Source organism: Euprymna scolopes, chromosome 3 (genome assembly GCF_053919585.1).
Source record: "Euprymna scolopes isolate OS-2025 chromosome 3, ASM5391958v1, whole genome shotgun sequence".
NCBI lineage: Eukaryota > Metazoa > Mollusca > Cephalopoda > Sepiida > Sepiolidae > Euprymna > Euprymna scolopes.
Genome location: NC_136484.1, coordinates 197775061 through 197799957, shown reverse-complemented (window position 1 = coordinate 197799957; position 24897 = coordinate 197775061). Strand labels below are relative to the sequence as shown.

Sequence of the window (24897 nt, the reverse complement as noted above, 5' to 3'; positions counted from 1 at the left end):
TATAATAGGTTATGAAAAGGAAGGGTTGTAAAGAGATAGCTTCGAATTTGGGGGTGTCAAAACCAAAGCAAAATATGATTAAAGTAAAAATAAAATAGATAAACTCCATAATTTATTACACCATACCTGTTCACACTGAAACACTTATCACAATATTCTGTGGATCTATATTAAAAAACCTTGTTAAACTTTGTGATATATTTCCATTCTATGGAGGTCAGGAGCGAACGAACACCTAATAATTTTATTATACCATATTTCTTCAAACTGAAGCATAATTATCAAAGTATACTTACGCAGATAGATATGAAAAGTCTTTATTAAAGTTTCTGCTTATTACCATTCTATGGAGGCTAGGCGCGAACGCAGACCCACAATTTTATTATATTATCCCTATTTAAGTTAAAACATACTTATCAAAGTATTATTATGTACATCTATATCAAAAAACACTTGTAAACGTTTTTTTTTTTTAAATTTTTAAATTTTTTATTTCCATACTTTGTGGACCAGGCGCATACGCAGACCCCACAATTTTAATGAATCATCATTATGCGAGATCAAACATACCCATTCCTGTATCTCGATACATCTATCATTATATGTGATCAGTTTTCTATAATATTCAACCATATAGGAGCCTATTCGTGACCAGACACACACAGAAACGTTCAGCTTTATATATATATATATATATATATATATATATATATATATATATATATATATATTAAGTAATGTGATTTATAATTTAAAAATTTAAAAACATTTTCAAAATTTAAAAATCAAATTTTAATTAAATTAAAAATCAGTTTCATAAGAAGGAACAACAACAAAGTCAATTATCTGTACGATCGTTTCGGAAATCCGTGCTTTTTATTTGTGGTATACATGAAGTCACGTAGAACAATTATACATAGTTTTTTTGGTAAGCACGGTCTCCTCATCAGCAAATTTAGGAGGATTTCTATTGAATTGAAAAGACACCAAAAATAAACCTAGCATTACAAGTAAGGCAGATGAATCTGAAAAAATGAAGTAAAAGGTTTGGATTTAAAATTTATAAGAAAATTAGTATAGGTTAGAGATAGAAATGAGTAGAAAAAAAAAATATTTTTTTAATTTACATAATAAATTTGATTTAAAAATATATAGATATAGTTACCTTTTAGTTTTTCTTTTTTTGAAATCAGGAACTGTATTTAAAGTAGTCATTTAGATGTTTGCTATAGCTTTTTATTTTATTGAATGATGAATTTTAAAAGGGCGACGCTCGTGCAGTAAATTGTTTCCGTTAGCGTGTTTTGATTTAAAGACGCTACAAATCTATAGAGAGAGAATATTTATTTTGCAAGTTTTTAAGGGGAGATAATTGTCATGTGTTATTGGCTTTATTTATTATTTGATTTACGAGTCTAAGGGCGGTAATTGGTTTAACTTAATTTAAAAAAAAAGTAATCTATTTTTACTAATGAGTAATTTTTAATGATTTAAGGTGGTTTATATTTATTAAATTTAAACCAACGTTTATGATTACATGATAGAAGCTCATGTCTTGAATTTACTAGTTTGGTTGTGCTTTTTATATCTTCATATTTTAAAATTTTTTAGGGTTTCTTTTGTACATAATGTACAAAATTTATCTCCTGGTTTATATGATTTGCAAGTCTCAATTATTTGCCATTTTAAGTTGAAAGAAATATTGCTATTTTTTAGTTGCCAAATATAGTTGGATAGAGTAGTTTGGTTTGATAGAGAGTTATTTTTAAAAGAATGTTTGTGCGTTGAAATTCTATGTTTTATTGGGCCAGATTTATATATATTGGGCCAATATATATTACCTCTTGATTATTATGATTATTTTCCGTTAGGTCTATTGTTGGATTATAATGTGGTGGGTTGGTAAGTAATTGATCGGTAGATTGATTTAAGTTGGTGTTATTATCAGGTCACTGATCTAGTTGGCCTTTTCCTTTTAAATGAAATACATTGTATACTCCATAAACAATTCAAACTTGAAGGAGGGCTATATAGAGATGATGCACTTTTCATAACGAATTCTACTAATAAAAATTATGAAAAAGCAATTAAAGCTCTACATAAATTATTTAAAAATTATGGACTTAGTATAAAAATCGACCCTAATAAAAAAATTGTTAATTTCTTAGACATAACCTTAAATCTTGAAAATTCTACCTTTGAACCATACCATAAACCTAACCAATCACTTCTATATGTCCACAATCAATCAAACCACCCTAAATCAATATTAAAATCAATAGTTCCCAATATCGCTCTAAGAATTTCTAGACTGTCTTCTACTAAATCAATATTTACCAAAAATGAAAAATACTATAATGAAGCCCTTAAAAACTCTGGATATAATTCACAAATTAAATTCATAAATGAAAATGATAGAAACATAAACTGCATTAAAAATAAACCTATTAAGAGCGTAATAACATATAATATGGCAATGTCTTCCCGTATACGAGTTAAGAAAAATAACCAGGAGACAAAAAAAGATAAAACCAAACTACAAATATTAGATAATAATATAAATAAACAACAAACTAAAACCCGCAAACGTAAGAATAGACACAAGGAGATCCTATGGTTCAACCCCCCGTATTCCAAAAACCTAGAAACAAACATAGCTAGAGAATTTTTTAAAATATTAGATAAGAACTTTAAAGCCCCCCATAGATATAATAAGATTTTCAATAAGAACACAATTAAAGTCTCTTACTCTACTATGCCTAACCTTCATCAGAAAATAATTAGCTCTAATAATAATAAAATTAATAAACTACAAAATACAACTATACAAAATACATTGGACTGTAACTGTAGAAGAAAAAATAAATGTCCCCTACAAGGCTCATGTAAAATTAAAAATGCTATCTATAGCTGCACAGTATCAAAAACTCCAAATATACAAGAACCTATCAACAGCCATAACTCAACTACCAGATTAAATAATAACACCAACTTAAATCAATCTACTGATCAATTACTAACCAACCCACCACATTATAATCCAACAATAGACCTAACGGAAAATAATCATAATAATCAAGAGGTAATATATATTGGTTCCACATCTGGCCCAATAAAACATAGAATTTCAACGCACAAACATTCTTTTAAAAATAACTCTCTATCAAACCAAACTACTCTATCCAACTATATTTGGCAACTAAAAAATAGCAATATTTCTTTCAACTTAAAATGGCAAATAATTGAGACTTGCAAATCATATAAACCAGGAGATAAGTTTTGTACATTATGTACAAAAGAAACCCTAAAAAATTTTAAAATATGAAGCTATAAAAAGCACAACCAAACTAGTAAATTCAAGACATGAGCTTCTATCATGTAATCATAAACGTTGGTTTAAATTTAATAAATATAAACCACCTTAAATCATTAAAAATTACTCATTAGTAAAAATAGATTACTTTTATTTTTTTATTTTTTTAAATTAAGTTAAACCAATTACCGCCCTTAGACTCGTAAATCAAATAATAAATAAAGCCAATAACACATGACAATTATCTCCCCTTAAAAACTTGCAAAATAAATATTCTCTCTCTATAGATATTAACTGTAGCGTCTTTAAATCAAAATACGCTAACGGAAACAATTTACTGCACGAGCGTCGCCCTTTTAAAATTCATCATTCAATAAAATAAAAAGCTATAGCAAACATCTAAATGACTACTTTAAATACAGTTCCTGATTTCAAAAAAGAAAAACTAAAATATAAATAAAATATAAAATATATCTATATATTTTTAAATCAAATTTATTATGTAAATTAAAAAAAATATATATATACATTCTACTCATTTCTATCTCTAACCTATACTAATTTTCTTATAAATTTTAAATCCAAACCTTTTACTTCAATTTTTCAGATTCATCTGCCTTACTTTTAATGCTAGGTTTATTTTTGGTGTCTTTTCAATTCAATAGAAATCCTCCTAAATTTGCTGATGAGGAGACCGTGCTTACCAAAAAAACTATGTATAATTGTTCTACGTGACTTCATGTATACCACAAATAAAAAGCACGGATTTCCGAAACGATCGTACAGATAATTGACTTTGTTGTTGTTCCTTCTTATGAAACTGATTTTTAATTTAATTAAAATTTGATTTTTAAATTTTGAAAATGTTTTTAAATTTTTAAATTATAAATCACATTACTTAATATTGAATTAGCTCTAGGACATTTAACTATCGAGCTTATTATATATCTAAATTACAACGAGCATTACCTTATTTTAATTAAACTAGTAATTTCACTGTTACATTAAAATACACTTAGCTCTTTAGACTATTATTCTTATCTCCTTTAAATATATATATATATATATATATATATGTATATATATATATATATATGTATATATATTTAAAAGATGTTATATGTGTTTTTGCATATGCGTGTGGGTATGTGTATTAGTTAGTTCCATATTGATTAAGAAACGCCTTTTTTAAATTTAACAAAAATCTATTTTATGTGTCAGAAAGTGTTTTTTTTTATATTTGTTTTTTATCGGAATGCTTCTGGTAAGCATCGAAAATCGATAACCGAAAATATCCAACTAGAGAAGGAACAGTCCGATTTTGACCAAAGTCAACGCCCTTATACAGTCTAACATCGCATGTGTATTTGAGAAGTTTTATCATGAGAAGCTTTCTTCGGGTGCCCCTCGGTGGTCCCTGTCTAGAAGGAATTCATCAATTTGATTGAAAAATGGGCAATTTCACCGATCCTCATTTAATATCGGAAACGCTGGGTCTTCCTGTTAGTATATATATATATATATATATATATATATATATATATATATATATATATATATATATATATATATATATATATATATAATATTCAGTAGAGTAGAACAATTTACATACGGCTGTGAAAGTAATAATATATTGAAATTTCTGAAACGTATGCGTAGTGTTGGTACTGGTTTTACGACCACGTTTACAAAATATTGATGTCAAAATATTGAGAATAATTCACGTTGGAGTATACATCAATTGTAGAAAATGAAGGCGGAAAGTACAATCCACTCCTAATAGTATATAAATGAATAGAATCGTACATATGAAGAGACACAACAAGGGAAAGATAAATTTTCAAAATTACAAGTATAGAAAAAGCATACATAAAATGATTTTCTTTTTCAATTGTATTACTTTCATATATATTATTCATTATATATATATATATATATATATATATATATATATATATATATATATATATATATAATCATTTATATTCTTAAAAATAATTCATATATGCGCCTGAATTCAAATTGGAGACATGTTCTTTAATTTGAGCACTTTTAGTAAACAGCATCGAAAGCATAGCTTAATAGAAATTTTAATAAACAATAAAAAAGCAATATAATTTGCAGGATGACAATTGCACTAAGTTCAAATTTAATGCTAATTATAAAGAAAAAATATAATAATAATAATAATAATAATAATAATAATAATAATAATAATAATAATAATAATAATAATAATATACCACAAATAATTATGTCACTACACATTAAATAAGTAAGGCGGTTCAAGGAGGATGGAAAGACCGAGGAGAGAAAGCACTAGCCAGACCTCCGCTGGATGAATGCAAAGAAAACTGAAACCTTGGAGATCCTTATTGACACCAAAATCCAAGTGAAGACGGTCGCTGCCAACGAGAAAATAATGGTAATGTTCCGATAACGTGATTTCTTTTGCGAAGGTTATCGAAAGAGGTAAAGAGTACTGGAAATCTGGGGAGACTTGTTGTCACTCTGATTCCAGAGAACATTGCAAGTCGTTTTAAAATTTCATGATGACCTGTGTGACTACTTCTAGTGAGTTAATAATAATAATAATAATAATAATAATAATAATAATAATAATAATAATAATAATAATAATAATAATAAATACTAATATTATTTATTATTATCATTATTATTGGGAGCATTGCGAAGGCTGTTGCAAAGAAGGTGAGTTCCCTCTATCGTGTCAGAAGATTACTCACACCTGACAGTCTCTTGCACCTCTACAAAGCCATCATTCGTACATGCCTGAAGTATTGTTGCCACAGTTGGGCTGCTGATATAAATGCTAGTCTTACCCTCTTAGAAAGAGTCCAAAAACAGTCTCCAATTTAATAAGTCCCGCAGTCTCCAACCCCTATTCTATCGACGCAATATTGCACCCCGTGCTAGTTTTACAAGTATTTTAATGGAATGGCTCTGATGAATTTCAATCATTTGCACCCTCCCGACGTACATACCTCCGACAAACCTGATTAGCAACTAAATCACATCCCTTCAATGTAGATATTCCTAAATTCCGGAAAGCCTTCTACTCTTATAATTTCTTCTTTTGAACAGCTACACATTGGAGTTGCCTTCCTGCTTACCTGACTTACTGACATGCTAAAGTTTCAATGTAAACCAACATCCTGCTCATCTCCAAAAACATGGTCCCAAATAGTAGCCCATTAGATTCAAGTTGCGATGTGCCTTGTTCAAGTGAACGTGACACACACACACACACACACACACACACACACACACACATATATATATATATATCACGTGTGTGTGTATATATATATATATATATATATAATTAAGAAAATATAATTGTAAAATGAAATAAGAGAATAAACTAAGAAAAGAATAAAATAAAATAGAAAAGTTTTGCTAAGAGATAGAAAAAAACTTCATAAATTCAAAGTTAATTAAATTTGACAATACTTATAAAATATATATTTTTACAAGAATATACGATTTTTAAAAAAATAATTAATTATAAAGCATTTCACCGGCTCAGAAAATCGGTTAAAACCTAATGTAGGTTAAATAAATATAACAACGAATTTTCTACAAGCATAATATACTGTATACATTAAAATAATATATATAATAATATCATTTTAACATATGGGCAAACCATAACTTAAAATAATACAAAAAATATATCGTTAATAAAACAAATGTTGATATTGAACAATATTGCCAGAATTTTACGTTTGAAGGTCTAAAAATATGTAGAGATATATTCATATATATTGGAGAAATAGAAGAACAAATATTTTCACAAGCATTCTTCCAAATATTGTACTGATATTTTATTTTCTTAAATTTAATCATCCCAAAGAAGTCTTCAAATAAAGAAGAGACGTTGATAAATATATAACTTAACTTTTTAATAATAATAATAATAACAACAACAACAACAACAACAACAATAATAATAATAATAATAATAATAATAATAATAATAATAAATACGAAATCTGCATGAATTAAAATATCATAACTGAACTTATTTTTAAATAAATATAAATAAATATAAAGGATAAATATTTCAGCCGCGGAAAAATTTAGTATATAAGTAAATAAAAGTAATTTATAAGTCTGAATCTATATCTATATACATTTTTTATACCTATCTATCTATCTATCTATCTCTCTTTATTTATATATATATATATATATATATATATATATACACTGAGGAAGATCGAAGGATCGGTCGAAAATTATGTGCTTTTGAAGGAAACATTCTTGTTTTTTTTCACTAAATTTCTCTATCGGTTCAAAATGTTGAGATCCAGCAACAAGCAAGAGCAAGATAGCCAGCAACAAATTAAACCGCAGACCAGCTTAATGCGGGTACTGGTCTCCCGCTTTATGGTTTTTTAAATCAGAGATTTGTTTCTCCTAAAAAGTTTGCCTTCACCACGGCTTACGGAAGCCCTCTCCACACCAAAACATATATACATACACGCAAATATACACGGTGCTAGTTGGCAGCTGGCACCGAAAAAGGGTTCATTCGCCCTTTGAAAGGTCTTGTTTTTAATCCTTCAGGGAGACTAGTTGCCATCCTTACCAAACAAGTCTGGTGGGGGAACCACTTTAGTCGCCGGTGACCAGACCATGAGGCGGGTAGTACTGGGTTATATACACGAGGATAGTTACAAATTAAAGTTTCAAAGTTTTTTAACGTGAAATTTTGAAGGAGCACAAAACGTGTTCGTAATAACTAACCAGCAAATTTTTTTGCCCTAGGAATTATTTTTGCGTATAGTCACTAACATTCTCAATACACGTGTGCCAGGAATTCAGTACCGCATCACTGTTAGCAACGAACATGCATGACAGGAGTTGCTTTCTTCTAGTCTCATACCGTCAATATCTGCCACAGAGAGATAAAATATTAAGATCATGAATGAGTACAGTCATCATAACACTACAATTTTCAAACCATTCGGCTCCATTCAGTCGGAATAAAAAATAAATTGTATTATGTTTGGAACGCTGCTCCTCTATCTATCTATCTATCTATCTATCTATCTATCTATATATATATATATATATATATATATATATATATATATATATATATATGTAACTACTTCATTTACTCACATAAAATTAATATACGAAAGTATAGATTTATGTGTAAACTTTAAGTATTTACTTCAAAAGTGCTCAATACGTAGGTAGAGCTAGTTAGTAATTTATAAAAAATATATGGCGATTAAGCTACACTGAATATTCGGCGTTTCATCCACTCTAGGATTCCTCAGACTTATGCGGCCTGAGGAATCCTAGAGTGGATGAAACGCCGAATATTCAATGTAGCTTAATCGCCATATATATTTGATAAATTACTATATATATATATATATATATATATATATATATATATATATATATATATATATATATATATATATATATAATCATGATTTACAACACGTACATAACGTATGGTTCATATTTCTTCTTGCAATCATATGAGGACATTCACGCATTATTATTTTGGTGTATGTTAAAGAATACGACAGGTTTGTTGTAAAACAATAAACACTAAATATGTAACCTATATATATATATATATATATATATATATATATATATATATATATATATATATATATACTAGCAAAAGTACCCGTCGTTGACTGGGTTCAAAACAACCTACAGAAAATGGACTCTGATTTATGAAAGTATGATAGGTTATGAAAAGGAAGAGTTGTAAAGAGAATGTTTCGAATTTGGGGGTATCAAAACCAAAGCAAAATATGATTAAAGTAAAAATAAAATAGATAAAACCCATAATTTATTATACCATACCTGTTCACACTGAAACACTTATCACAATATTCTCTGGATCTATATTAAAAAACCTTGTTAAACTTCGTGACATATTTCCATTCTATATAGAGCAAAACCCCATAATTTTATTATACCTTATTTCTTCAAACTGAAACATAATTATCAAAGTATACTTAAGCAGATAGATATGAAAAGTCTTTATTAAAGTTTCTGCCTATTTCCATTCTATGGAGGCCAGGCGCGAACGCAGACCCATAATTTTATTATACCATCCCTATTTAAGTTAAAATATACTTATCAAAGTATTATTATGTACATCTATATCAAAAACACTTGTGAACGTTTTTTTTTTTTAATATTTTATTTCAATACTTTGTGGACCAGGCACGTACGCAGACCCCACAATTTTAATAAATCATCATTATGCGAGATCAAACATACCCATTCCTGTGTCTCGATACATCTATCATTATATGTGATTAGTTTTCTATAAAAGTCAACCATATAGGAGCCTACTCGTGACCAGACACACACACAGACGTTCATCTTTATATATATATATATATATATATATATATATATATATATATATATATCTGTACTCCTATAAAAAAATTGTGTGTATGAATAGTCGTAATAAAACCCTTTTATTAAAAAAAATTATATATATATATATATATATATATATATATATATATATATATATATGGGTTGTGGAATTGCATTTATCTGCAAAAGGTCTAGATAATTGTCATATTTTTTTAAACATACATTCTTTTTAATTAATTCCCCATTATTTTTTCGGTTTTCTTATCAGATTATCATCTTTAGTTAACTATTACGTGGAATTATATTCAAGCAGATATTCTACATTATTTATACGTGCGTTATATGTGTGTAAAAAGGTTGCAGTAAACGCAAACCTCTTTCTAGATATATTTATGTATGCGTATATATTGATTTAAAAAATTTTGTCTACCAAACTCCTCTGTCAATGACATGAAACTTGGTAGAAAGAGTTTATACTTGGGTCTTAGCTGGGAAAAATCGGTGCAAAAATGTGAAAATTAAAAAAAATAGAATTTGCCAGGTGAAAGGCCGAACGACGGCATTACGAATAAGCTGTAGCTATTGGCCCATATTTTAATTTTTAGCCTTGCAACAAACATATCTTCAGAGCTCTGACATTAACCTTAAAGGAAAAAGTAAATCGTAAGCTAAATCTTTTGGGTTCGGTGGTGGTGTGCGAGTATTTTTTATTTTTATTTTACTGTTTAAATCATTACTATATATTGGGTCCAATATAATATAATAATAATAATTACGAAATCTGCATTAATCAAAATATCATAGTTAAACGTATTTTAAGACCGGGTAGTGCCGAGTGATTTGCATGTATATACTTCTATAATTTTTTTTTGTATTAATATTTGTAATAATAAATCTTTTCTATTTATTAAAGAAAATGCAACTTTATTATATATGGATCGTGGAATTGCATTTATCTGCAAAAGAACTAGCTAATTTGCATATTTTTTAAACATTGATTTTTGTTTATTCCCTATTTGTTTTATTATTTTTATTTGTTATGAGATTATCAGCTTTAGTTAACTATTACATATACAGTAGAATCCCGATATACGCCATGAAAAATTACTAACAAAATACAGTACAGTATATAATACAAGTGTATATAATCAAATAACATTATAAATAACGCAGTAAGGCGCGGAAAATACCGTAACCAGACCCTGAAAACATCGCATTACATCATATTCCACAATTCCACATCGTAACCTGCAAAAATCGTATCCGAAGACCAGCGTATCCCGGGATTTTATGTAATTATATTCATGCAGATATTCTACATGGTTTATACTTGCGTAACATTTATTTAAGTAAATTATAGTTAACAGTAACCTCTTTCTATAAATATTTATTAATCTTCTATATTCTTATATATTTTTTTTGTATTGATATTCATATTAAAACCTTTTTTCTATTTATTTAAAAAGAAAATACAACTTTGTTATATATGGGTTGTAGAATTGCATTCAACTGCAAAGAATCTAGCTAATTTGCATATTCTTTACACATTTATTTTAATTAATTCAGAATTAGTTGTTTCAGTTTTCTTTTCGGATGATCATTTTTAGTTAACTCTTACGTGCAATTATATTCATGCAGATAGTCTATATGATTTATAATTGCATACGATTTGCGTAAGAAGGTTATAGTAAACACAAACCTCTTTATATATATATATATATATATATATATATATATATATATATATATATATATATATATACATTTATGATATGATTTACAGACGCTTGGATTTTTTTAAAATAAAAAGTTTGTTTTAGACTCACACATTTTGCAGTACATGATAATGATTATGATCATGTTGACAAATTCACACATAATTTTCCAAATAATTCAACATACCACTCGACAACAGTCCAATTGATATGATTTACAGACGCTTGGATTTTTTTTTTAATAAAATATTTGTTTTAGATTCACACATATATCAATTGGACTGTTGTTTTTCGTCGATTCGTACGTTGAGTTATTTGGAAAATTATGTGTGAATTTGTCAACATGATCATAATCATTATCACGTACTGCATATGTGTGAGTCTAAAACAAACTTTTTATAAAAAAAAAAGGAGAAAAAGATCAGGAAGACAAAAACGGTCCAGCCGCTGATGACTTACTATGTATGACTTTTGGAATGTTCCCTCATGTTTATTTTACATGTATATGTGTGTGTACGTATGTATAGGCATATGTATGTATGCGCGTATTTGTGTGCCTCTACGTGATTATGGATGCATGTGTGTGCACATGCATGCGTATGTTGGCGTACATCTGTATGTACACATATGTTTATTGTCATGCGTAAGCCGTGGTGAAGGCAACCCTACTAGAAGAAGAAAATCTTAGATTAAAAAATAATTAAAAAAAAACATAAAGCGGGAGACCAGTACCAGCATTAAGCTGGTCTGCAGTTTGATTTGTTGCTGGCTATCTTGCTCTTGCTTGTTGCTGGATGTCAACATTTTGATTTAGCTGTCGTGCAAAGCTAAAACTCTGTAACATCATCTGTGTATAGATACTCCCTCAGCCATGGAAAAGTTGTGATGCGTGTAGGCCTGAAATGCTGGAAGCGTGTAATAATTTATCCGCCATCATTATATGTATATATGTATTTATAGGTGTATGTATGTTCATGTACAGGTGTATGTATATGTGTGTATATCTATGTGTATAGTTATGTATATGTGCATATGTACGTATATATGCATGTGTGTATGTGCATATATGCATCTGTGTATGTGTATATTTGCATGTGTGTATGTATGTATATGTATGCATGTATATGTGTATGTATGTGCATGTTTGTGTATGAGTGCATATTCATGTATGTGTATGTATATGTAGGTAAGTGTATGTATATATATATGTGCATATGTGTACATATGTGCATATGTATGTATATGTGTGTATGTATTTGTATATGTGTGTGTTTATTTATATGTATGTACATGTGTATGTATGCGTGTGTATGTATATGTATGTATGTGTATTATGCGTTGTGTATGTATATATGTGTATATGTGTGTATGTTTTTTTTACACAGTGTTCACCACTTATAAAGGCCCGGAAGCCACTCAGGGATAATGTTTACAGATATGTATGCGTGTATGTGTAAATATATATATATATTTGCATTTATATATATATATATGTATGTATGTCATTGACCGTCTTGTGTATGTTTATGCATGTATATGTATGTGTATTATGTATTCTGTATGCATGTCTGCATATATGTGTGTTATATGTATGTGTGTATGTGTATGTACGTGTATGTATGTATGTATGTATGTATGTATGTATGTATGTATGTATGTATGTATGTATGCGTGCATGTATATATATATGTATGTATACTAATGACCGTCTTCAGTGTCATGTCTGTTTGAGCGTGTGAATTTTGCCGGCAGGACTAAAGTCATTTTCGGCTCATGGACTTTCAGTTGCAATCATCATATACATTTATGTATGCGTTATATATATATGTTAAGAAAAAATTTCCTACCAATTTGCATGTCAATTTTGGTCTACAGACATGAAACTTAATATAAAGGGTATTCGTACCCATGCGAAACTTTATATTTGGATTTTAGCCGGGGAAAATAAGTGCAAATGTTTGAAAATTAAATTTGCCGGGTTAAGGTCGAACGACGGCAGTAGGGATATGCATGCGTAACGTAATGGCTATCATTCATGTTTTAATGTTTAGCCTTGCAGCAAGCATGTCTTCATAACTCACGCATTAACGTACAAAGGAAAAAAGTAAATCGTATGCTAAACAGCTTGGTTTCGATTCTCGGTGGTGGTGCATGAGTCATTCCTTTTTAAATCATTACTATATATTGGGTCCAATGTATTATAATAATAAATACTAAATCTGCATAAATCCAAATATTACATGTAAGCTTATTTTACGACCGGGTAAGTCCGGGCGATCTGCTAGTGTGTATATATATATATATATATATATATATATATATATATATATATATATATATATATATATATATATATATATATATAAATTAATTTCATAAAAAAACTTAATTGTGGATATCCAGAAATATTTTACTTATTTCTCGATTGTGTTGTTTATAAATATCGAATGAATAAAATAATATTATTTTCGAGACGATCGAACATATAAATATGATTTTGTTATATTTCCTCTTATGAAAACTTGGTTAATAATTTCACAAGTATTAATGTCTCACCCTTTCTCTCTCTCTCTCACTCTCTCTTCCTCTGTTTCTCTCTCTCTCTCTATCTGTATATATATATATATATATATATTAAGAGGTATATTTGGTTAATAAAATAGGGAAGATAAAAAAATAGACAGTACTTTTAGACATTATTTAGCAGGTTTCGCATCCCTATTCAATATTTCTGCTACTAGCGTTTTCTTTTTAAAATACATGCAATTTGTTTAAAAAATTGTTTTTTATTTTATGTTATTTATCAGAACCTAAATACAAAAGTATACATTTATTTTTTTATATGTGTGCATTTTGTAGAAAAATTGATGTTTCCTTAAAATTAAAATCCTAATTTTGCATAAAACATAACTGACAGTTTCTAGTATTTATTTTGCAAAGAAAAACTAATTTTCATACTTAATAATTGATAAAAGAGCCACTTTTTTGCCATATATTTTAAACAATAGACTACGATTTTAATATTTTACACTAAAAAATCTCACCATAGGACATTTATTTTTCAATTGAGTATTAGTGCTGACATCGACGAAGCATATCCTTTCGGTTATTTTTGCCTGATGGTGTAAGCTCGTTTCTGAGATTACCGTAGTGAAAATGACTGAGATAGCTTAAACGGAAAATAGCACACACACACACACACACACACACACACACACACACACACACATATATATATATATATATATATATATATATATATTTATTTGTGATGCGTTTAATCGATTGTGAGGCGGCTAGGTACCCAAAAAATGATTCCAATGTTTTGTTTTTTTCTAGTTTCAGAAAATTATGTGATCCAGCGATACCCAACTTTAAATCTTTAACTTATTAAAAACGTTTTTACTAACCAACCCGACCAAATATTAAAAAAAATCATTTTTAATGAAATAATTTGAAATAATTTGAAATGTCCTCATGCGTTACAGTACTGTTTTGAAATAATATCAAATTTGTTAATAAGACATTTTAAAAGTTAAACATTTCTTGTATTTTCATTATGAATGTCATTCCCACGTTACAGCTGACGTAATTTCCGATCTTTAAAAATTCATAACATTAATTATTACTGTATTATTTAAATTATCACTATTGTCATCATTTTGGCTCTTAGTCTCACAACCTTTCAACCGATGTAACCTCCGACTTTCTGCGGGAGAGTCTTGATTAATGCTTTTTTTGTGAATGGTGAAAGAATGAGTTTGTGCTTTTTTTCGCAGACCCAAAGTCGTTAAAATTCAAAATGTGTGATGCGTTTATGAAATGGAAAGAGCGTCGAATCAAAATCCAATATCATTACATAAAATCGGCACGGACCCGAATCAATATATATATATATATATATATATATATATATATATATATATATATATATATATATATATATTTAATCCTCGAATCAGTGTTTCATGGTAAACAACTGATGGTCCTTTAAAAATAATTATTACTGGTACTATAGTGAATTCGAGAGAGCAAGTTAATCCAGTGATTGCAGGTGATTGAATGACTTATTGACTAAATAGTTTTCTAACGAATGATAAAATGTTTTTTTTTGTATAGTTTTAAAGGTTAAACACTTCCAAGACTATATATATATATATATATATATATATATATATATATATATATATATATATATATATATATATATATATATATATATATATATATATAAATGCTTCCCCACGAAGGCAAAATGTGTCACAAGGTCGTTTTTAATATGGGAGAAAAACAGCTCCTACAGAAAAGGGCACTTTGGAAATAGGCAAAATAAAAATTGCTATTTTATAGGAGTTTTTCTCCTACATTTACTAAGGACAAATTGACCTAAGTGTAGCATCAGAACAGACGGACCGAAATTAATACGAAAAGTGTTTTATTAATTCAGGTCCGTATTGATTTTATATAATGTTTCTTATTTTGTTTAGATGAGGAGTGATATGTATTAAATGAATCGTCTGGATTACTGTTATCAAACAGTCATCCGAACTATCCAATTCGTTGTAATTTTCACAACGTTTCGATTGATGTAAAATCCACATTTCTTTAAGTGTATCATAACAATGACACTTTTTGAAGAATTGTGGAAAGAATTCTTTTGCTTTTTTTCCCTACGAACCATAGTTGTTAGCATTTAATCCTTATCTTAAAATTTCTGAAGCATTAATGATTAATGTTTTAAAAAAATACAAAATATTTTAAGCAAATCAACACAATTACATTTGATATAAAAATGTTATTTACTCATAGGAATTAAAGTCTTATTTAAGTAGCGTTGATTAATCTCTATATAAATATCATTGTGAGATTACTTCTCTCGTATGTCTGAGAATGTGTGCGCATTTCTTTACTTTACATGACTTGAATAATAGTATTTATTTATCCATCCATCCATCGCGGCCATATATATATATATATATATACATACATATATATATATATATTATATATATATATATATATTATATATATATATATAATATATTTATATATATGCATAAATCGATAATTTATTGAAATAAAAAATCCAATAGCATAAAATTAAACAATTTATATTATTAAAAATTAATATAATTACGAAATTTCTTCTTTCTATATTGGACCTTGAAATGCCTCCATCATAGTTAACCTGTTTGGAGTCCAGGAGATATAACGCTGATAGCGGGCTTTCTTTCAAACTTGATTTGACTTGAAACGATTTTAACCTCCTCTCTCTTTTTATCATAAAACAACAGTATAATCATTTTTTGTTAGCTCTTTAGAGCAAGTGACTTTGTGTTGTCTGGAGTGATTTCCATAAAAAAATGAAAATAATAAATAAAATAGATCATAATACATTTCGATTTATTCGTAAAAATTTCAGTCATTTTGAACAGTTAGTCAATAATTATGAACATAATTAATTACTTTGTGATATTTCCAAATTTGAAAGGAATTTGGAAATAGTTGAACTGTCGAATAGAAAGTGAAAATTCTTATCAAATCCGTATGTATGACTGATATTTGGGGTGGGGGTCCTAGATGTTAATCTCACAATATTTCGGTCAATGTAATATTCGGCCTTCTGGTTCATCTTGTCGCTATTGGAAATCATTATGACAAATGCTATACACTTTTGCGTCTTCAACATAAAGATTCCCGAGTTCGAAAAGACACATCGGAAAAAGGATGGAGATTTAATTGGCCAAAACATTATGAGAATAATGGCCATGATCAGAATAGTAGTTTTAAAAATTCGATTAATCTAAATCCGTATGTATTAAAAATTGTGATTTAAAAAGATTTTTACATTAATTGTGTATATAGATTAAAACAACATAACCATATGATGAACGTTTTACTATAATTTGGTTCAGTTAATAATTCCATGTCAAATGATGTTATAATAGTTCGATTAATCTTGTAAAATCAAATACAAACTAATTTTTTTTAAATCAAACCTGGAAAAAAAAGGAAAATTTTACAAGAAAAACACGAAACACACATGAAAGTAATAACATCATCTGACTACGCCGGGTGATAAAGCTAGTATAAAATACAGTCTAGAAATATTTGTCTTTTTTTACTCAATTTTAACACAAACAATTTTTTTTTATTCAAGTTTACCACAAACAAGGTATATCATCTTTCTTAGTTGTTGTTTCACGACGTTTCGGCCAACTATTCCTCTGAACTTCGTCAGGTGGTAACCGCTACGGGATAGGAACTCCAAATCTCCTAACTGCATTCTCAGCAGTTACTGCCATCCATAGTTGTTGTCGTCTCACCACGTCTGACGAAGACCAAAGGAATAACTGGCCGAAATGTCGTGAAACAACAACTATTATGAAGATAATAGTCCGCAATAAAATAAATTAATAAGTAATACTCGTCTCAATAATGAATTCCAAATAAAAATAATATATAAAGTGGGACCTATTAGATTGAAAACTCTTCTTTGAACACTATGCAAGAGGGAGAGACTAGCTGTAGATGCACCAGCCCAGATGTGGCAACAATACTCCATGTATGGTATGCGAATGGTGGTTTTGTAAAAGTACATGATACTCTCAGGTTTGAGTAATTTTCTAGTACAAACGGAACTCACCTTCTTTGCAGCAGCCTTAGCAATATCCTCAATGTATTTGTTCCAGTTCATATTTTCTGTGAATGTTAAGCCTAGGAGTTTGAAGGAAGAATTCTCAGGTAAGGTATTATTTGTCATAGATACCGATTGTTGGAAAGGTTTTTTGCAATTTTAAAGGATAGCAGCTTAGTCTTACTAGCATTAAATATTTCCATCCATTTACGGCCCCATTTCAATACGGTCTAGAGGTCATTTTCTAAGCATTCTAATTCTAAACTATTTATAAATTATATAAAATATTTTAAAATAGATTAGAGGTTCACCAACTGCACATCACTTACAATAAACGAACCAACAGGGGAAGCGATGTTGTCGGCGTGTTTTTAGCTTGTTTTAAAATTATCACAAAAACGTAATTAGTTTCTATAAATTCACACGTTTTATGTGTTTTGAATCTTTTACGGTGATTTTGAGTCGCCTTTTGTCGATAACAATAACAATAACAAGAATAATCTATAATTCATAAATGCACAAAATTTAGTCAAAAAATACAGAGAGCGGAATGTTTGTATGAAATCAATTAAAAATGTTAATTCAATTATATGAGCTCGTAGAAATTTATTTTTAAGTTCCTTTGGTTTCAACACACATTTTAGATAAAAGAGATTGTAGGTCGTAAAATATATTTTAATCCTGGCTATAATTTACATTTTTTTAATATTGAAAATATACGTTACACCCAATGTATTCATCACTGGCAGTAAAATGTATTTTTTGTTGTTGTTTTCTTAGACAATATATATTTTTTTTAGTAAAATAAACATTGGCTAAACATTATTACAGGCGACATGAATTTATTTAAAGGGAATATAGTTTGGAAACAGGTAACACATTTATTTTCGCCTGTTTATTCACTTAGGACATATTTTCGTTCAAATTGTTGAATGTTTTATTTTTAATAAATGAATACATTTTTAATGAATAAATAAATAAATGAAATTAATTTATTTAGTTATTAGTTGTGAGTAAAGTAATAATGATTCAGCCATTTTTTTCGGGAAGTAGATGACCTCTTATTATTTTACTTACATTAAAATGCTTATATTTTCTATTATATATTAAATATTTTTTCTAACGCAAATGCCGCAAACGAATTTTTACTGATTTTCCAATTGTATTTCTTAAAAAAAATCCGCTAATACTAACGTTTACCAATAATTGTTTACAAAACAGAAAACAAAACCAATTTGTTTGCCAAAAGATAAAATGATTTTTCTTACATGAAATCACTTTATGGAATTTACTGAAATTAAAATCTAACATTAGGACAGTGAAGACATAACTAATCGATAATTGAATAATAATAATAATAATAATAATAATAATAATAATAATAATAATAATAATAATAATCGATGATAATAATTTAGTCACAAATACATGGCAGTTAGTCATAGATATTTTCATTAAAATTATATTTTGATTATTTGGCCCATTATTCTAATCTTCAATGATTTTCTCACAACGTTTGGGCCGATATAATCACTGACCTTTTTCAGGTACATCTTCTTGAACTCGGATATCTTTATTTCAAACTCTTTAGGGAATTTCGAACGGAATCCTTTAATCTACGAAGTTAGATTTTTTTTTGTGTTTGTTTCAGCAATAATCGCGCGGAAGCACTTTAATTTGTTGCGCCAGGAATAAAAGTTCTAAGTGATAATCAGTTTTAAATGATAGTCTTCCAGAGATTGAATGTTCAATCTTCAATCTTGGGTATATTAAGAATACAGAGGTGAATTACTTCAGACATTTTAAACTTCCTGGGCCCGGCAAGAAGCGCCTGAAGAAGATCGGAGGTTACATCAGCCGAAACGTTGTGAGTATAACATCAAAGATAATAGTAGTGAGTAGTCCAAATAATCCAACAATTATCAGTACATTTTCAAAACCTTGATATACCGTGAGAATTTTATTTCATCCTTTACAATGCAAACGAATGCCAACAATATTGTATCCAAACTTTATGCGAAATATATAAGATATTTAAACAACCCTATGCTATAATTGAACCAAATCATTTATTTTCATCACTTGGCCTTCGGGACAAGATCAAAGTGTAGTATCTGTTCTTCAGATGCTGCACTTCAATTTCTTGTTCTCTGTCGATGGAGGAGGAATCCTTCACGACTGAGACAATTTTTATTTTTGTTCCTTTTCTCCACGTTAAAAAAACAACCCTGGTGTCAAACTCTGTCCCGTGGGGAGGCATTGTAAATAGGAATATCAGTCACCATAAAAGAAGAAAAACAAAATACTCCAAACACGTGAATTGAAATGTATTATTTTCTTCAACAACTCACCTGTTTCGTTTAGAAATAAATAAATGTCGCTTCGCATGATTCCCTACTTGGCAGGTACCCCGGCCGGGGTGTGCTTGGGTGGGTGGGGTGCTGTTGCATCTGGTGGTCACAATTAACGTTGAAATGAATCCTACGGACTATCGACGTCACGACTGTCTATTGACAATGAACGTTTTGAAGAGTGACACCAAACGCGTGCGACGAAGAAAATGTGATAGTGCGAAAAACAGTCGGTAGCAGAGACGGTCGCGGGAGCGGTAGTAGTCCCTCACTACTTTCCTCGCAAGATCATCTTAACCAAATAACTGTGCAGGCTATTTACAGCCAACCCCACGGACACTACTACTACTACTACTACTACTACTACTCACCCGTCGATTTCATTCCAACTTGCCGCTTACCTTGCAATTTCTCTCTTTTTATCGCTCTCTCTCTCTCTCTTACTTTCTATCTTTCGCATTTACACTCATCCGATAAATTATCAATTTCCTAAGTCAAATGATGATGATGATGATGATGATGATGATGATGATTCGATATTCTTAAGAAAATATGTATTTCATAATTGTAATTAATTATACTAAGTGTCCATAAAGTTTGTGTGCCCTTAAAAAAATATAACTTAATAATTATCTGTAAAAAAATGTCATAAAGCAGCTTTTTTCTTTTCTTTTTTTTTTCGCATTTTCACCCCAAAGAAGGTACATTGCCACTTTGATGTAGGGGACTATTTACTGGACATAATTTGCATAATTAGAGGGAGTTGAGCAGAAAGGTGTATGTTTACATTACACTTGAACTTCTGCATGTCAGTACAGTCAGGAAAGCAGGAACCCGGAAGGGAATTCCAAAGTCTATCAGTTCCAGGGAAGAAACTATTAGAAAAAAATGCTTTCAATTTTAAAAATATTATTGAATAATTTGCATATTTTTTTAGTAAAACAATAAATAAAAACAATTTCCATCTCTCTTTTTTTCCAGAATCAATTTGATCCATGGCTTCAACTGAGGAAGTTAAAAAGTCCATATATTCAAACGAAACCGATTAATTTTCGTTTGTTTTTCCATCTATTTAATTTCTTTCAACTCTTTCTTCATATCTAATATATTTACATTTCATTTAAAGAGATATCGTGTAATTTACCCTCACACACACACACACACACACACACACACACACACACACGCACACACACACACACACACACAAAGGCACACACACCACCGGAATCACTCTGTGTCGATTTAAGAGAGGTGTGGTTTAGATTGCGCCACCCTTGCTTCACAATTACACACGTAACTACTCGTGTACAGGGTATCCATTGTATCTCAAGTCAGAATGTAGGCGATAGTAACGGAAAATAGAAATATAGGATTATGAGACCTTATAATGACTATATTTGAATTATCTCTTATGCATACAATTAGAAAGGCTATCATATGTAGTGTTTAATAAGTTACCAGTATATTTAATGATAACAATTCTTATGACACAATCTATAAAATATATCTAAAGACTTATTGTATTTATTTGTTTAAGTAGGGGTATGTAATGCTGTATGACTAGATAAATAAGCAAAATTTGAAATATCTAGATTATTGAACGTAATCTAATGTTTAAAGTTTTAGGTTTATAAAACCTGACGTGGCACCGATGTGTGAAGTTTTAACACTATGTAGGTATTATACTTGTCTGATTATGTCAATGTTATTTGTCTCGCGATTATTATTATTAATATCATTATTCTTATCAATATCATAATCATTATGATCGTTATTATTATTATTATTATTATTATTATTATTATTATTATTTCACACACCAGATTTACTGCATTCCATCATCAGAGATTTCTCACCGAAAACAACCGATGATGTTCTCTAGAGTTTGATTAACAGCAAGTCTCTCAGATTTCAGTACTCACAACGTCTCTCGATAACATTTGCAAATGCATTTTCAGCCTCGCCACAATCGTTTGCCATTAACTTTCGTTCGCAATGGCTATTGATTTTCATTGGGGTTTAAGTGGCACTAAATATTCCAAATGTTCCAGTCCCTTTGCAATCATCCAGTGGAGGCCTGGTTAGGTCTCTCTCTCTCTTTCTTTCTCTCTCTCTCTCTCTCTCTCTCTCTCTCCCTCCCTCCTCGGTCTTTTTAAAAGATCATTGTTAATATCATACGATCAGTTAAGATGGAAATTAATATGATTCTAACTGCTTAGGTGTAGGATATATATAGAAAAATGGTTCTATATTTAAAGGTGTTCGTTAAGTTCTGTTGTTGTTCGAGACGAAGTAGGTTCATTCTATAGTCGGATTTTGCCGCGGTTTGCTTAATGTGCATTAGTTAATAGATTTTCTTGTATACTTGCGGTTGCTTAAGTGGCAGAGTAGTCGCCTGGCATGCAAGAGACTCGGATGTGTTCAACTAATGAGCCCAAATGAGGGCGAAACTCGGGCCTTGGGTTTCCATTTAGTTGGCTGTTATGGCTCTTGGAATAATTATATAATTTCTCACATTCTGAAAATTCTATTATTAATTTCTCCTTGGGTTAGCATGTTGGATAGCGACTGAAAATTCCTACTTGTGAGACATCGGTTTGGGTTCTTGTTGGTTGGATGGCTCCACCCCTTGTTCGAAACGAAGTAGATTCATCTCATAGTCGGATTTCGCCGCCGTTTACTTGATCTGTGTTTATTAATAGACTTTCTTGTGTGTTGCGCGGTTGCTCAAGTGGCAGAGTACTGGCTTAGCACGCAAGAAAGTCAGGCTTTGAATTCAGAGTTTGGATATATTCAACCGATGAGCCCAAATGAGGGCGAAATTCAAGTCTTGAACTGTCGTTTTGTTTGCTGTCATATGGCTCTTATGAGCTGCGACGTTGTTTGACTTTGGAAATAGTTATATAATCTCTCACACTCTGAAAATTATATATATATATATATATATATATATATATATATATATAATTTTCAGAGTGTGAGAGTTTCATTGAACTTTTGAATAGTCAAGTCGCAGCCTGATGATATCTGTTGTTTGATTGAAACAAGTGGCTATTTGTAGCAGCGGGATGTGAGCATGTTTATATAACAATAAACAAGTATATATATATATATATATATATATATATATATATATGTGTGTGTGTGTGTGTGTGTGTGTGTGTGTGTGTGTGTGTGTGTGTGTGTGTGTGTGTGTGTGTGTGTGTGTGTGTGTGTGTACTTCCAAGATGAGCTTGATTTCAAGGTGAGAATTGAATCGGTGCTCTTAGTAAGACTGGTTTCAGATTTGTTCTTAGACGATTCTTATCGATGAATGGAAGAATATGGGTCGAAACAGGATTTATGAACGATCTTGCAGCAAATCTACATCTTTGATGACAGACAGGAAAAAACTCATAATTTCCCCCCAAAGAACTTTATGTATGAGAAAAGGCAGCAGGTGCTTCATTTAGTGATACGAAATATTGATTAAAAATATAAAAATAGATTTATGTTAGCAACTAATATCCACATTAATTTATTAAAGATATGTCATTAATTATTTCCGATTTACAAATCTAACAAATGATGTGTTTAAATTTCAAGGCAATAGTAAAAAGTTTGATTTTATTCGCTTTGAGTAATAAGTTAAATTAAAGCAAATTGAATTAATATTCTTAATTTCTTTGATGATTCAAATTTTATCTTCATTTATTTACTTGTAAAAGATTTTCCTATTTTACTCATTTATTAATAGTTGAAACAAAAATAAATTACTGTAAAACGCATCGTAATTTGAATGTCGTATGCACATCATTCAAACGTGATTTCAAATTCCTAGTAAATTGTCATGAGAAATTGAAAATTTAAAAGTTAATAATTTTCGAAAAAAAATTTAAAACACAATAAGTTTAACAAGATTAATTTTAGTTTTATAACACTATGTGTGTGCAAGGTAATCTCTTATATAAATTCATTATGAATGAATTATGAATTTAAAAAAAAATATTTTAATACACATCCTTCTTCAGGGCAGAGTTAATTTATTTTTAATTGCCTGATAGGCTCGAAATAGATCGGCCCAGACATTTTTAAAAGACCATTGCTTTCTGTTTTTTTTTAAAGACACTTGCTTGATTCTCCCTACTTTTCGAATCTGTGCCACATCATCTTGCAATGGAAAAGAAGTAAATACTCAATCACTATATTTTGGTTCAACAAAAAGAGAAATAAATTCACGTAATGCAACATCATTAACAGTTACACTTCGATTATCAAAAATACTTTTAAAGCATTTGGTTTTTCACATTTCTATCAGTGACATGAATAAGTTTTTTGTTCATTTGTTTTTGTCACATAAAAATGATTCGACAAGAACTCGGAAACTTTCATGACATATGGACATTTTTTTTTACTTTAATCCAAAAAGAGCATTAAGAAAAATTGAATATGACATGATAAAGTGAAAGAATTATGTTATTATGTTTTCTTAAATACAGC

At 29.3% G+C, this 24897-nt stretch overlaps 1 protein-coding gene across 1 annotated transcript in view; it reads right to left on the bottom strand.

The window, feature by feature from the left end:
- Positions 1-20670, bottom strand: part of LOC145260691 (uncharacterized) — a 240924-nt gene extending 220254 nt beyond the window's left edge. Inside the window, exon 1 of the mRNA XM_080119094.1 lies at positions 20416-20670. The gene's annotated coding sequence lies outside the window, so the exon portion shown is untranslated. The remainder of the gene's footprint in view (positions 1-20415) is intronic.
- Between the last annotated feature and the right edge of the window lie 4227 nt (positions 20671-24897).